This window comes from Myripristis murdjan, chromosome 19 (genome assembly GCF_902150065.1).
Source record: "Myripristis murdjan chromosome 19, fMyrMur1.1, whole genome shotgun sequence".
Classification (NCBI taxonomy): Eukaryota; Metazoa; Chordata; class Actinopteri; order Holocentriformes; family Holocentridae; genus Myripristis; species Myripristis murdjan.
In genome coordinates, this window is record NC_043998.1 from 4,096,913 (window position 1) to 4,111,315 (window position 14,403).

Genomic DNA, 14,403 nt, shown 5'->3' on the forward strand with positions numbered 1-14,403 from the left:
TGACTGTGTTACGGCAGAATTAATGGAGTCCTGTGGCATAATAGCTGACTTTATGACAGCCTCTCCCCCACTGGGATGATCAAGGTCACATCTGCATGTTTGACAGCCATTGAGCTGTCAGTGCTGCTGTATCTCTGCACTGTCCAGCTGCAATAGAGAATCAATATATTTGTGTGTGTTTTTTTGTGCACACCGGTGTGCATATCCATTTAAGAGAGGAGAGGAGAGAATGAAAGTGAACAAGAGCGCACAATGATGCACCAACATCGAACATACAAGGCAACGTCTTTGACAGAATGTGTATCTTATGTATTGAGTGGAGTTTGAGAAATGGAAGGCGGTAATGGGAGAGGAGCAGGAGGAGAAGGGTGAGATGAGGAATGACACCATAAGGCAAGGAGGAAAGAGAAAGTACAGTAAGTGGTGGAGAATAACACCAGTGATGAATAGATGGAATGCAGGCTGAGAGAGACGAGAGCGGGGAAAACAGAGAAGAGTGAAAGAGGCTGGACCGCTCAAGGACAAATTTTAAGCTTACCAACGTGAAGAGTTAATAGCTGTGAATTTTTCCTCTCTTTAATTTCACGACGATTTTCAGTTTAATAAAACACAGAGGAACATCACTGAATTGAAACCGAATACATTTCCACCCAGAAAGCCAATAACCTGGGAAAATAACCATTTTCAATTAAGTTGGGGTTCTGAAGTACCACAGGAGTTGTGGCTCTCCGCTGAATCATTTCTACGCTCTTGTATGACAGTAAACTGACACTTGAGACTATGCCCAGCTATAGCAAATCACAGTTAATTGCTTTGTATTGCATGTGCACAAACTTTGTTATATGTGAAATTATAGGTGTCAGAGAATGTCATTTATTTTTCTGGTAAAGCTCTGTGGAAAAACAGTGTGTGTTACAGATTGTTCAGTTTGGCATTATAAAGGTTATGTAAATGATGTGAAATGAAGTTTTCTTGATTTGAATATATCATCACTTTGTGAATGTAACACTGGAACAATGCTGAGCCTTTCTTAAGGCTGCAGTTACCTTGTTAAGATGGATGCTGGAGAAATACTGCAGCTCACACAAAACTGAGGGAACTAGTGCCGTCCTAACAGCAAAAAATGGATGTGAAGCTTCCCTCTGTGATTTTATGATACTTTAGCACCATCTAGAGGTTATCACTGTCTGTGTCTGTATACAGACTCAAAAGTATGAGAGTTATAAGCAAACTTTTTTTCATTTATCATAGAACCAGTATTTTCATACCACAACACAAGTTAGATTACCATACAATGTTAGAAATGTTTAAAGGAGCTACTAGTACAATACAACCATAGGGAACAAGGCAAATACATATTTCAGGTTATTTACAAGTTGTAATGGTCTGTTTCTAGTGGCAACAAGCAGTAATGTTAGAAACGTTACGCTAACAGTATGGCTGGAGCTACATACAGCATATGTTGCCAGGCATTCAACAGCTTGAAAAGCATACACGTTAGCCTGGATAACACCAGACTCAACAGACTTGTGCTGTCCCACGCAGTTGGCATCAGCCTGGCTGTGTGCGTGTGCATGTGCGCGCGCGTGTGTGTGTGTGTTGGGGAGCGGGAGGAGTGGACATTTCCCCCAAAACAAAACAAAGTGACCAGACAGGGTTGACGACACTGCAAAAAAATCTCTATCTTAACATGTAATTTCGTCTCATATCCAGAGTTAAAATTTGGTGGTTTCTTAAAACAATGTAAAATGAATCTGCCTGGTATGTTTCCAATGCTAATGTTGAATCAAGTGTCATTTTCTTGATACTAGTGGGCTAATCTGCCATATTCTGCCTTATGTTTCAGCATATTTGTTAGTATTTTCAGAGCTCAAAATCTCAGCAGCCATCAGGGTAACAGTGGTTCACTGGCACAACACTTGTAACCCCCTGTTGCTGTGTTGTGCTCATTTGCATATTTGAGCAAATACAGTCAATTATTACGTGTTGTAACTTTAATATGATTTCAGTCATGACATGTTCCTATTATGTTCAGTTCATGTTTCTTATTGTTAAATTAGTACTTAAGTAGTTAAACTGAACAATAATCAAAAATTCTCTCATCACTCACATCAGTCAGTAAAAGCCAGGATATCACAACATCAAATTATGATCAAAAAATCCATTCCGGCTGCACATCATTTGGTTCCCATATTATTATCTGCCAATCCCACGCTGGGCATATTGAAAACTGACAGAAGAACAAACAAAACACACATTTCAGGTGTGACAGGCTTTCTGTAACCATAAATTATTTATGATGGTGTCAAATAGAGCAGTGGGACAAGTGGATTTGGCTCATGCCTGTTCCTCCACGGTGTCAGTCCTGCTTCCTAGCTCGGCCATGACTCAGGGGACATGCATCACTACCTGTCCTGCAGACCAGGTGCCAATCAAGGTCACTTTCAACCACAGATTTGGTGACGGGGTAGGCCTCCATGACAGCAAAGGTCCCGCCCCACACCCACCACGGCCATAACAGCTTTTCAGAGGCCTACAATAGCTGTGTATAGCTGTACAAGCCATATTAAAGGTAAGGATTAATATCATCTTGTCTAGGATTGTGTCCATGGACAAGATGCCAAAAAGATGACAGTTGCAGTGTGAAATTCTGTCCATAGCATATTGATCACCTAAAATGTACTCATTCAGGATAACGCAGTGCCAGGGGTAATCCATTTATGCTTCATCTACTTCTTTCTCTGCCTGAGCACAACTTTTTTTTTTTTTTTTTTTTTTTTTGTGCAAGAAATCACACTCCAGTAGCTTAACATCCTCTATGTCCTTCTCAAGCTGGCTGGGGATGGGCTGCCCGGGCTCTGAAAATACTTGGTGTGAAGAGAGTTTGGACATTTGTGAAACAGCAAGTGTGCCCGCGTAACCACAGACAGGGTGCATCCTGGGATTGCATCGGCTGCCTGGGCATGTGGTGTGATGAGATGGACCGGGTGTCATGTTTCAGCCACATAGTGTGAGAGAACGCCTGGATGGGGAAATGAGCAGCTGGACAGACATGGCAAAATATATATATATATACACACACACATAAATATATATATATATATATATATATATATATATATATATATATATATATATATATATATATATATATATATATATACATATATATATATGTATATATATATATATATGGAAAAAAAAACACATTGCATTCTGTTGCCTCACAAGGCATCAGTTATCTAGTACAATCACTGGTATAGATACACACACACCGTCCACGCATTGCAGGGTACAGTTAATTTACTACTGTAGCAGTGTTAGCAGTTTCCTTTCACACCTGTTAACATTTCAGAGCAATTCTTACCATTTCACAGCCTGTTGACAGAGGAGGCAGTCAAATATGTTAAAGTCAACATGCCGTGGAACAAAAGGGGCTCTGGTTTTCAATTTTCCTTTGCAGGAGAAAGGGCACCGCTCTCAAAACATCTCCTATCTAACTGTTAATAAATCTGTTCACCTTGGGAGCAGCCTTCAAGGTTGCGGACTCTACTTTTGTTCCATGTTTTGCACACACATTCCAATCCTGTGTGCATTTACTGTGTGCAAAATTGACATGGCAAACATCATGGTACAGCAGGCTAATAAAAATCTCAAATAGATGCTGACATTCAGTTCACTGCAGATCTAAAAATCTGCAATGTGAGTTTTCTAATAAAAAGGGATGGGAAAAAAAGCAATTTCAGCGTTCATGTGTATCCTGCTATAATGACTTTTTGTCCTGTACTTTTCCTTACAACTGGCTTTTCACGGGTTTGTATCAGTATCACCACAAGGAGTACAATATTAGACTCCTTGGTTATTGAGCAATGTTCTTGAGCTGTAATGTTTGGATTTCATTCATTATGTACAAATGGCATGCACAATGGATATAGTCAATTTCCTGAGCAACAAAAGACAAAATATTAGGTGGATGCCATCTCTCAGCAATGCTTTATTAAAAGCAATCACTTCAAGTCCAACAACACTGTGGTGTACTTTGGCTGTCAACACAAGTTGTGTCGAAAAAAGTTTTGTTCAGGAAAGTAGTTGAAGGACAATATCTGTAATCACGACACCATCCATCTAGATATAGATATAGACATATACAGATATACATGTGCATATAAAAAATGAGAGACATGACACAGAGGGGGAAAAAAAGACCCTGTGTACCCTTTGCTTTTAACTTGATTGTGATCTGATCCGTCAAGCCTTTTCCTGAGGTGGTCCAGGCCGCATTTGACCACATGTCATTTGTACTGTTAATTCTAATGCTTCCTGATGCATCCCAGACAAGGACGCAGTGAACGAAGTGATGCAGGCAGTAAACCAAATCCGAACACAAGTGGTCTGCGAGACACTTTTGAGACAAAGACAGGCGTTCATGGCGGTGTGTGTCAGCTGCCCGCTCGCGTTCAGATCACCCGTGTTAAAAACTTTAAAAAGTGTGAAGAAGGTGAAAGGGAGGGGGTGAATGGATAGCACCGAGTCCCATTCAAACAATATAAATGCCATCCACCGCTGAATAGGACGGCTGTATGAATAAACGGTCTGCTTGAATGGCTACTTCATGAATGTTATGGATAGAGAACCTTGGGGAAGAAACAAATGGATCTCTGATAATAAGCGATAAATGGAATTTTATTTTCCTCTGTCGGTAAACATACTGAAAGGCATTTCACCTTGTTAGGTTTTAACATAGCTGAAATACTCCACCTCCTGAATTCTCACAGTTGGCCCCCAAAAGCTTGCAATGCAGCCATTATACAGGACACTCTGACACCACTCTATGATGTTGGCAAAGTTCGAATGGACAGAATTGATTAACGTTATTATTTCTATATAAGACTTGTTTCCCTCCTAAGTGCGAGATGGGTGTCCTTGACAGGCAGAAAGTCCGGGCTTTTGTGTTTGTTTGTGTCAGAATTGTATGTAATTGGAGGAAAAGCGGGGTCATGAAATTCCTGGACGTCTACAGTCATCACAAACACACACACACACACACACACACCCTCACACACACACACTTGCAATCCTCAGTATGCTTCCGTTCTCTGCTTTATTTAATCATTAAACTTCCTTGAAAACTTAGTCCAGAAAATGACAGGCTACTTTTTTTTTTTTGCTCAGTTTTGTCACAAAAATCAGATATTTGCCATTTGAAAATACATCAAAAAATATTGTTTGTGCCAAATTAATAAATTACGATCCACTTTGCATTGGTAGATTTTAAACACAATGAATAAGGCTGATAATTATTTTACGAAATGCATAACCAGTGTTTTGGAATGCAATTATTTGAACATATTCAAATTGTACGTGCCGTAATTACTCTTTAAATTGCTCTTTTTGATTCATCTTGTTCATACTGTAATGAAATGTGCTGTCTAATTCATTAATTATTCTGTATAATCATTTATTAGAACATGATTGTATTTCCGCATCAACACTGATTAACACACTTCTGCCGCATATTTTGTCACAGTGGAGGAGAGTATCTGCTATTAGCTATTAAAAGACAATATCACTGAGTGTGGAGATGAATTAACTGCAGAAATTACTGTATGCAAATGAAAATACTTTCAAAGACTTCAATTAAAGTCAAGATGTCTCTTCTAATTAAAAATAAATAAATAATAATAATAATAATAATAATAATAATAATAATAGGCCTCCTCAGTCTGTTTACATTCAGAATTATCTAAAAGCACATTTTTAGAGTTTGGCATAATACATATCTGTACTACACACTGCAAATTATTAACTCTTAAAAAGTGGCTGAATGTTATGATCAATCAAAAGAAAAAAAAAAAAAAAGATGTTAAACAAGAGCTTATACTTGCAATGCAGTTTCACTTGTTTAAGAAATTTTCCAGTGCAGAATAAGGCATTTATGTGTTAGAAAAACAAGATTTCAGCACTAGAAGAACTTGTTTGGTGAAAAAAAAAAAAAAAAAAAACACTTGTCACTTGTTCAAACCGGTTAAACCTGGTCACACACCCAGTCTGGTCTCATAAACAGGGACCGACATGCACACCTCCTTTGTAAATATCAGTGTGCCTGTATGTGTGTATGTGTGAGCGTGTGTGTCTGCACACCTTCAAGGAAAGTATTCACCATAGAGAGAAGAGTAGAAGAGATCTAAACCGACAGAAAGGCAACTCTGAAAGCAGAAGGTAAGACCGGTGCTCGTACTTTCAACTCTTAATGGCCTTCCCTCGCTTCCTTTCCAAGTCACTTTCATGGCAGATGAGGGTGATGGAATTTCATTACTTATGATTGAAAACCAATGGGATTCTGAAAGCAGAATGAGATGGAAAGGTGCACTCAAAATGCCAGTGTACCCGCCAGATGCCAGCAATCTAATTTGCTGTCATTGGTAATAAATGCGGAGTCTCTGGATGGCATAGATAAGATGTTATTTCACCATCAGGGTTATCACTTAATGTGTGATAATGTCAGTGGGGAGCAATTGTATCCGACAGTTAAAACAGAGGCCTTAACTTCTGGCAGGAGAAATGATCATCAGAGTGGAAGAATTGTTAATCTGTCAAATCAATGTGACTTCACTCAATAAAGTGATCATGGAGGGGTTTCTTAAGGCTGCAGTGTTAATGTCGCATACATTTGCAAGATGGTTTTTCTGCATCTCTTTAGCCCTTTTGTTACCTTTGAATTTACAACCATTTCTTTATCATTTGACCACAGCAATTCAAATCCCCAGAAAATAATTATTAAAAAAAAAAAAAAAAAAATGTTTACCAAATTCATGTGTCAAATTCATGTTTCTTGTTGACGACCTAAATAGCCCTTTAAATAAAAAATAACCTCCCCCACTCACACCCTCTATACGTAAAAACTCTTGTGGGAATCATGTTTCCCCCTGCCAAATCTCAGTGGTTCTCACATTACAACAGGTTATATTAGGTCAGCACCCTAAAGCACAAGGAAGTTTTTTTGAAAATCATAAATGGCATGTTAAAAAAAAAAAAAAAAAAAAAAAAAAAAAAGAGAGATGTTAATCATGTGTTAGAGATGTTAAACACTGAATGGGGTGAAACTGACCCTAAAGATAATAGTAGGGTTAATTATATTATGTTTCAGTTCCCTCTCGCTGACATGGACTTCTCTGTGTTACATGGATTCATTTCAGGGCAAAACAAAACCTCTTGTGATCACATTGGACACCATTTGTGACTTGTGTATATTAAAATACGATTTGTCCTTGGTTAGATGTAGCATGAGTGCCATGTAGGTTTAATATGTTACAGTTTCATGACCTGTTTCACATTAAGATTATGGAAGATTCCTGACACGATAAGGGAGTGGTGGCAGTCAGGCGTCTAAAGCTGGAATGTCATCCAGGCTGTTGCATGCATTCCTCAAGTCAACATTAGATGCAGGTGATAACAGAAGCATAAACAAGTAGGAGCAATGAGGAAAAAAATCAAAATGTGCAGTCCAGTAGTTCGTGGTGACCTGCCAAGCCTAAGCACACAAAACAATCACACCATTATGACATGAAATCCTGTGTGTTATCTGAAACAACAAACCCTGTATTGTGCGGGCAATGTTAGTGAGAGCGTAGAAGTCATAGCTTGTATTATTCCCAGCACACAAAATGGTGAATTCAGAGCTGCACTGGAGCCGTGACACACATTTTTACATTCATATTCTCTATCTGACAGACATCTGACCTGTCTACACCTCAAAGCGCCATCTTCCGCCTCGCCTTTTGTTGGCTTCGAACAGCCTTTATCATCATGGGAGGAGGTGGAAGTGAGGAGTGGGATGAAAAGCACACGGACACGAGGCAAAGCCAGCCCCAGAAACAGCAGGACACAACGAGCACAGACTCGGAGAGCGGCTGCAGGAGGTGCTGCATGAAAACAAGGAACTGTCTGATGAGCCCGGAGTGCGGCAGGGCTCTTCAGATCTCCAGCATCATCGCCTGGTGCGGCATGTGCATCAACATGTGGACGTGTAAGTCTTCTCAGCAAGGAGCTCAGACAAGATGCTTACATAACCGCTTGGTCATGACCAGGTGGCCACTCTAATGGCTCGATTGCCGCACAGAAATGGGAAAAAAAAAGTTATTGTATAAATAAAATGTGAATCCATCCAAGCACATAACCATGACATTTAAAAGGTGAATAACTGTCTCTTCAACTTTTCCGCCTGTGTATTCATGCTAATTAAAATTCCACCCAATGAGAGCGATAACCTCTGCCTTAACCTGCAGAGCCAAAACAATGTCGCTTCAAACACATTCCTCTCCTTCAGTTTCAAGCACTGTACTTCAAAAGTTCTGAGCCATCTGTTGCCGTTACGGAAAATGTAAATCTGTCTCTTCTTATTTATATTAGATTTGTCAAATAAATAATTAATGATTAATATTTTCTTCTTCTTCTTCTTCTTCTTCTTCTTCTGCTTCTTCTTTTTCTTCTTTTTTAACAGAATCTGACCTTGGGCATCAGGATGATCTTCTCTACGACGAAGCAGACTTCATTTTCAGCATATTTTCCTCCTTGCAAGAGAGTCACGCACCTTATCGCTTTGCTGTAATCGGAGATGATGAATATTCATCTTATATACATTACCATATCAAGACGCCTGTAATTTCATATTTATAATCATTATTTATGCACTATAGACTTCCCTTAGCATCACTCATTCCCAATGTGATTTTTTTTTCTGTTTATGTGAAAAAAGGTCAACCAAAATATAAGTATATATTTTTTCAAGATAACTGATCATCAGTATGACTGTAATCTTCATTCTCCCTGCAAAACATTTAGTTACCTTTAGTTGAGAAACAGATCACTTGTTCTTGCATTAAGTCAAGCCTGTGGATTTGTAATACAGGTATAGTCTTTGAGATTTTCTTTTTTTTTTTTTTTGTGAGAATCTGGTAGCAGTGTCTTGCTACCAAATGTAGCACTGCAATATTAGTATCATGATAATTAAGAATAAATGACAGAATGTAAATGTGTAGGAGAATAATTACTTACATTTGCATCAAACACTTAATATCCTCACCTACAGAAAAAAAAAATAATGAGTTTGACATGATGGCTTGGAGGTGTTGCACCTTTTAGGTGAGAGCGTGGGTGGAGAGCAGAGGCCAAAGCATCGTGGGAGGAGAGGGTGCTTGATGGAAAGAAAATTACTGACAACATGGTGCTGGAGTCTGTCACCAATGAATCCTTGTCTCGACACAGTCTACCCTGACAGATAAAGCAACTGTAGAAATAAACCCCATCAAACTATGGGTACCAATGCTGTTGACTACATTTTCCTGAATTTCTCCAGAGATAACAGGTGTAGTGATTTATATTAAAGAGAAAGACTACTTTTCAGTCGCAGGAGAAAAGGGGAAAGGGATGAATCGAATCACACAGAGAATAAATTGTACTCTATTATATGGCGATTTAGCCGGGAATGATGCAGTGAGGTATTTCTTTCTTGTATTGCTGTGATGACACTGTCAATTTTTGCTCTGTTTTTAGTGATCATCGTTTTGTCTCTGGACTCAAATGTTGAAATGAGCTCCCATCAGATGGATGACTGGATATGTGTGACTCACTGGGTGATTATGATGTGACTGCCGATAAATTAATTTCAGACGGCTGAAGATGTATGCATAGCAGAGACTGGGCAAGAATAAAATCCAGATTATGATGCTCATAGATCCTGATGGGGGAAAAAGAAATCATAGATGCACTTCAGTATAAAATATTCTGTTTTTTTTTTTTTCTTTTTCTAAGGTTCATCCCCTTTGTATTCACACCACCTTTGCCGACTTTTCCCCCTGAACAACTGCACCAGCCAGAATTAGAGTGGAAGAATCTTGTCTCAGATAAGCGAGCAGAAAAGCGAATAGGAAAATGGAAAGAAGTCTATTTTGTCAATGAGATTAGCAGACAGCTTTCTCCTGCAGTCTCAATCTCTGTGTTCTTCAGGGGCTCCCTGGGGGTGGGAGCAGCTTTTTGAACATAACTTGGGGGATGCAGTCTTACTGGGAACCCCAGAATACTGGATAATCACCCTTTGATCACCGAGTGCTTTTCCAGCGTGCCTTTCACGCAAACACATGCACTACCCCAGTCAAATTACAGACCGACCAGAGGATTGAGATGAATCCCCTTTTCCCTTGCTACGTCGGAGCACTGGTGAAGCTTCAAAAGACCTGTAACTGAAATCTCTCATCCTCTGAGCTCAGAGACACACCAAGAGCCCACAGCGCAAATATTTGGTAATTTGCCTGCATTAGTAGGCTAATGTTGAGGTTAAAAACCGCAGGGACAAGCAGTGTTCTCATGTCTCGGAGCACCGATGATTTGAGAGAGGGATGAATACCGGCAGTCTCCATTTCATCACCGTAGTTTTGTACAAGTCGTCTATCTTCCTGTCTTGCTTGTTATTCTCTTTTTTCTTGCCTCTTTCTCTCTTCCTTTCCTTTCTCTCCTCCTGTGCCACTGTGTCAGTGTGGCATCGCAATACAGGGGTGACATTTCAGCAGACAGATTAGGCCTCTCTCCAATTAATTTTGCTTTCCTTCCCCCGTTAAATACACAATCAACCAAAGGCAAAATGTCAGCGAAACAAACGAGGAGCCGCCATGCGGCTGACAATTACCGCCAAGCACCTCAGAAATGCCAATATGTTAAAGCAGGAGCAGGGTGTGAGATGAATGGGGACAAACAGCAGCGTTTGGGGACCGCTGTTACGGCAGGACTTGGACAGGCTTGTGTCTACTGTTACCTGCCGCTGCTGACGTCAAACAGCATGTAGGTGGGAAGGGCAAATAGTTGGCAAAGCGCTTTGATGAGAAAAAAAAAAAATCTGCTTCAACCCACACAAAGGCAAAGACACATTGTAATGTATCATTACTATAATAATGAAAGGTCATATATTTACAAGGGCCTCATTACAGTGCATTAATCTGTGTATTATTGCTATGGTCAGTGTTGGGGAGTAACTAGTTCCATGTAATTAAATTACAAAATAATTATATTCCCTTACAGTTACTGAGAAAAAAAATATATACATTACAGTTACTACTCATAATGTTTGTGATTTCAAAGGGGTTACATCCAAATACATTCTTTGTGGTCTACATCTAGACAGGCCCCATTCATTTAGCAGTATGTGCTCAGATTTTGAGTGCTGTTTTTGATTGGTTCTCTTGTTGAATTTGCACTGCTTCTCATCAACCAATAAAATCAGTGCACATTGTTCTAAACAGCCTTTCAGTACTGGAAATTCAACAATATTTTGCTTTTGAAAACAAAAAAGGGCTCTAACATTACCGTACAGTGTAAAGCTTGTTTACCAGCTTATTTACCTACAAAGGTAATCAAAAAGTAATCAAATGTAATAAATTACATTACTTTGATAAAGTAATTAAATTAGTTACATTACTTATTACATTTTTAAGAGGGTGACTATTAATCTTTAACCCATCAAATTTCAAAAGTAGCCCTCCCAACACTCACTATGGCACTCACATTAGTATTGTAAGTGCATGATATTACTATATATGTACTTGATTGAAAATGTCCTTTACTAATATGCCACCATTTTGATCAAGCCATATGAATGGTGCGATACACTTTAAGGTGTATTATGTGTTGGAGAGATTTTGAAATTCTGTTTTTCCATGGGTGAGCACGCAGGAATAAGGCCACATACAGTGACGCGTTACCCTGTTCAGTGTTATTTTGTCAAGGATACTGTGCCGTGTGCATACTGGAGAGAGAGAGAGAAAAAAAAAAAGAAATCACAGCGCCCTAGTGAGGGTTCAGTCTTGAGTGTGTGTCCTTAAACTTCATCCCACACTAATTCTTTTTCACATGCAGTTGCTGTGTGTCAGGTGGCTATGTGTTGGAAGGGCAAACACACACACACACACACACACACACACACACAAACAGACATACACACATGTCCATATGGAAATCAATATGTGCCAGACAGCCTGGCTAATCACAAATACCAAGCTGGCAGGTACCATGTAGCAAAGGTTGAATGGTGAGGGCGGCTAGACAAGGAGAAAAGGCAAATTAGGTGATGATACAGAGCACAGCAGGTGTGTTAATATTGTCTACAGGTGACACTCTCTGGCTATGTGGAACCACCCAGCAGCTTGGGGGAGAACCAAATGTCTCCTAAGATCTGCCAGATGAGTAAACCCGCACTCAGGCCGAACAGGATTTCAAGCTGTTGCTGCTGGATGGTGATTCGCTGTGAGTACACTCCAAGCCTCACTCCCACTGCCAAGTCCATCTGTTACTCGATCTAAGCCCATCCACAGCTCCCCTCCACTAAGCACGCGCAGCCACTCCTTCATGTCGAGCTCATGGAAGTCTGCAGAAATTCTAGGAAGAAAATGTTCAACAGCGAGACCTTGCAGAGTCAGAGGTGGCCATTTGAAAGGAAATGGCACCGGAGGTTGTTTTTTTAAGTCTGGCTAGAAACAGCCTTGACAAAGCTCCCCTATTTCCTTTTTCCTGAACAGAGTATTTTTGGGTTTCTGTTTCCACTTCTGCGCACCCTACAGAATATGTTTCCCCAGGGAAAGAGTGAAGATGAAAAACGAGTCATCAGCGAAATACGGAGCTCCCCGAGGCAATAGTCAGTCATGCTTTTTTAGTGACTTGCACAAATCATTGGGCCCATTAACGAACTGCACTTTCCTGTTCAAATTCAGATGGACAAGACAGAGACCGGAGACCAATGAGAGGATTGTGGTGTTAGCTTTTCCCCTTTTTCCACAATAACTGGGACCTCATCCAGGTTTTTTGATTCTATTTGGGGAAGAAAACCTTGGACTGAGTTTAGGTTAAGACAGGTTAAGACATATTCAGCTTTGTCAGTAGTATGCTCTTGACATCAAGTTGATGAGGGCTTCATAGCTTGATCCTCTCAATACCAAGGGTTCATTGGTGTGTTTGCCAACATGCTACAAGACAAGTTTGAATCATCAAACCAGGCCAACACCCTGTGACGTATTATAGATGTAAAGGAAATCTTTTTATTTGGTTGAGATGGAGGTGCGGCCATGTGACCTTACCCCGCCACATTCCTAGCAGGGCTGAAAAAGGAGCAGAAGAGCCAAACCTGCAGGGAAGCACACCCCTCCCACTGCTGAAGGAAGCAAGTTGAGTATAGACGAAGTATTAGTTAGGTGCACTGTGAGCAAGCTGCATTCTGTTTTTCTGATGGTGAAAATAGAAATGCTCCTCTCTTTCCCGAGTTTGTTTTAATCACCTTCTTTTGCCAAGATGCACAGCCGGCCTTGTCCGTGATTGACTTGGCGCATGGCCAGCTCCGATACAATTTGTTGCATAAATGCTAAATCGATGGGTCATTAGACTAATGAAATGACATGACAGAGGGACATGATAGTAGAATCAAGGTCCTTCATAGCTTCTGGCTATGTTGGACTGCCAAGATGTTTTGTAACACTAAATCAGCTGAATTTCTCAAAGTTGATGATAAAAATGGCCTTGGATGCAGCCTGTAGCATCAATTTCTCTCCCTCTGACTGCATCACTCTCTATCACAAGCAATCACACACCAACACACACACACACACACACACACCATAACTGTAGCTGCCATTACGGGGATGTTTCCTTGTGCTGGCAGTATCAAAGTTCACTTTCCCATGCAAGACCACATTAACATCTGTTTTCAAGTCTGATAACAGTGTCGGCCTTTTCACAGTTGAGAAATACCAAGTCATTCAGAGCTTATTATTAACGACGGGCCCGGCTCTCAGGGGAATGAATGCAGGTTATATGATATAAAAGGTCTTTTTATAATTATTCCCAGAGAGTGGGAGTAAATCAAAGGCCGTGGCATCTTGGAAGCACAAAGGATCTGTGCCCTCCCATTCAGAGATGCCCAGACTCCTAATTCATCCTACAGAGTTACCTTAAACACCTTCCCAGAGACCCAGATGGAGCACCAAACTGTTTCCTCAGAAATTGTTCGGGACAATGTTTCTTTCCATTTGTCAGTTCTTGTTATTTATTTATTTATTTTACTTTTTATTTTACTTGAACATTTTGGGTCCCTCCACCTTTTACTGCCCCTGTAGAAACTGGAGAGAAAAATGTGCATCAAATGCTCACGTGCGTCCGGGTGTGTGCCGCACTTGTGCATGTTGGCGAGGGAAAAGAAAGCGAGACAGAGAGGGGAGAGATGAGACAGAGAGGTGAGGGAGAGACGGAGAATGAGACAGAGAAAGAGATGAGATTTGTGATCTCATCTGTCCACCGAGGGCCTCTTTTCCAGGCGCTTTTTGAGAGTCGTCAATCATCTCCATGGAGACGTCTTAAAACCGAGATGGA

At 40.3% G+C, this 14,403-nt stretch overlaps 1 long non-coding RNA gene across 1 annotated transcript; it reads left to right on the forward strand.

Moving 5' to 3' along the window:
- The first annotated feature begins 6,103 nt into the window (after positions 1-6,103).
- LOC115378050 (uncharacterized) lies at positions 6,104-9,031 on the forward strand. The gene is made up of 3 exons (XR_003930097.1): positions 6,104-6,219; positions 7,732-8,026; positions 8,501-9,031. It is a non-coding gene; the product is annotated as an uncharacterized LOC115378050 (long non-coding RNA).
- Positions 9,032-14,403: the final 5,372 nt, after the last annotated feature.